Source organism: Lactuca virosa, chromosome 7 (assembly GCF_052849685.1).
Source record: "Lactuca virosa cultivar CGN04683 chromosome 7, Lactuca_virosa_CGN04683_v6, whole genome shotgun sequence".
Classification (NCBI taxonomy): Eukaryota; Viridiplantae; Streptophyta; class Magnoliopsida; order Asterales; family Asteraceae; genus Lactuca; species Lactuca virosa.
The window spans coordinates 114,306,414-114,308,888 of record NC_136432.1 but is presented as its reverse complement, the minus strand read 5'-3'; the positions used below and the strand labels follow the sequence as shown (position 1 = coordinate 114,308,888).

At 26.8% G+C, this 2,475-nt stretch overlaps 1 long non-coding RNA gene across 2 annotated transcripts; it reads left to right on the top strand.

Annotated features, from left to right (window-relative positions):
* Positions 1-378: 378 nt before the first annotated feature.
* Positions 379-2,196, top strand: LOC145126314 (uncharacterized). Of its 2 annotated transcripts, none has more exons than XR_013716400.1 (3): positions 379-700; positions 1,535-1,649; positions 1,903-2,196. It is a non-coding gene; the product is annotated as an uncharacterized LOC145126314 (long non-coding RNA). The 2 variants fall into 2 exon arrangements; XR_013716401.1 differs by having other exon boundaries at positions 388-441.
* The last annotated feature ends 279 nt before the right edge of the window (positions 2,197-2,475 follow it).

Here is a 2,475-nt window from a genome sequence, read left to right as displayed (position 1 = left end):
CTCATATACGATATGAACATGTGTTACATGATTGTTTGTTTAAGAGAGATTCGGTTGTCATTTTCTCTTTGCTCTTCGGATATATATATATATATATATATATATATATATATATATATATATATATATATATATATATATATAGAGAGAGAGAGAGGTAGATTCAAATGTTTTTAATAAATATTGTGTGCTTTTAAGGATCAATGAAAATTCATAAAATAATAAATAATTAAATAAATTATTTAATGGTATAACAGTAATCTTTGCTATATTTAATTATGGTAGATAATTAAAATACTTATTATAGCTTAAAACAAGGGATATCAAAATTAAAGCCCTATAATAACCAATAAACCCTACGCCTGATTATTACTATTGCCTCCATCAGTGTTGCCGTTGCCGACCTTCAGCTCTGTCACACTCGTCCACATCGGGCATCGGGTAAGGTGTTGGTAAGGCTTTTGCATGAGATATCGTAGATGCACACTGCAAGTTTTTTATTTATGCTGGAACCAAAATCGGCGACAACTGAGCAGTGTCTTTTTCAATTAGTAGGAGGAAAAGCAATAAGACGAAAAAAGGTGCAAACGTAAATTGACAATTTGGGCTTGTTTCTTTGTTTTTTATTTGGGAGACTACAATTAATTTTCAAAAACTTACTAAGGCTGGAGTATTGGATTTTTTTGATGCGACAGTTATTGTAAGCATAAGAATTTTTTTCATGAATTATAAATTTTATTCAATTACAATTTGTTTTTGGTTTATATATGTTTTAGATTAGTGTTGGATTAATGGCGTGCTAAAATTTGTATGGAATAAATGGAATTGGATTTTATGCAAGAGAAATCCCAATTAAGTATTAGTTTTTTTCTTAGTTTCACTTTCATATCGTGTTAATATATATATATATATATATATATATATAATTGTTAAATCCATATTCATATATTGTTGGCATGATCTTGTTTGACAAATAAAGAAAAAGAAGAACGCGTTCTCCTTCTGGTAAGTACAAAGCAGTTTTAACTAAACCATTTCCCTTACAGATTACCTTTGAACTAATTAAAATTTGTACTCCTTTGACTCTCAAAGTCAACTTAATTTTGAGTCATGTTTGTGATATATTTGTACTCCATACACTTGCATCCCACGCTCAGGCATTTAATCCTATCTATTTGATCTAATTGAATTTTGTTTTGATATCTTCCTCGTGCAAGTACTGCTTTTTTTGTTGTCGCCATTTTTTTATTTTTATTACTCCATAAATTAGATCTTGAAACTTCATTGAAAATTGAAATCACTCAGCAAATCTTAAATTTCTTATTGCCCTTTTGGTTTGTGTTATGGAAAATATGGTTCATTTTGACATTTAAAATCAAGAGTAGACCATAATTTTAAAACAGGGGCATATTCTTATTCAATTAGAAAATTGATTTCGTTAGATTTAAAGCAATTTGAAAATTGCTTTATCGTTGCTTTTTTGTGATAATGAATTTAAAGCTATTAGATTTTGATGTTTTATTTTTCTTTTTAGTTTTTAAACAGGCTGCCATTAATGTGGAACAGAAAGAAAAACATGCATACCGAGAATGTATTCAAACCTGCAAATTCTTTCAGAATGAGAAAACACAATATTCTTTTAGAATGAGGTTAGTAACACTCATCGATTTGATGCCTATTATTCGCAAAAGAATGTTATTTAAATGCATTATGTAATGTATTCTATCAGAATTTATTTATATAAATGCATTCTGTTAGAATGTCTTTGAGAATATTTGTTAACAACAAGTATATTTGTTTAACGGGAAATACTTCAATGTATTATGTCAGAATTTATTTATATACAACAAGTATATTTGTTTAACGGGTAATACTAACGAGTAATGTATCTTATTCTTTTAGAATTGCATGGAGAAAGAATTCAATATTGATCATACAAGAGAAATATTTGGAATCGAATTCAACGATAAGTATATATGCGAAGATCAAGTGGATTATATGGACCACTGAAGAAGATCAAGTGTATTTGTTCAATAATTGTGTATTCAAGAATGCTATTTTTGAAGAATTTTATTCATTTTTTATGATATTCGGTTAAAATATATATAACTATATTAAAATGTATAAGGATATTTAGTCGGTAAGACTATGTATGAATTTGTATTTTATTTCGGATGTGTATTAAGAATAAAATCATAGACCCAACTTGGATGTATATGAATATTATCTAGAATTCTTAAATTAGGTTAATTATTAAAAATATTTGCATTGGAAATATATTCTGCAAGAATAAACTCGAAAATATATTTATTAGTTTATGGTTGGCATTCTGTCATTCTAACAGAATAAAATCGAATTTTTAAATTTGAATTAATTTAAAATATTCAGATTTTTAAAAATAAAAGAATTAATTATCCCTAAAAATCCGAAATTTTCCTTTTTTAATATAGGTTAATTGACTAAGATGTCTTTATG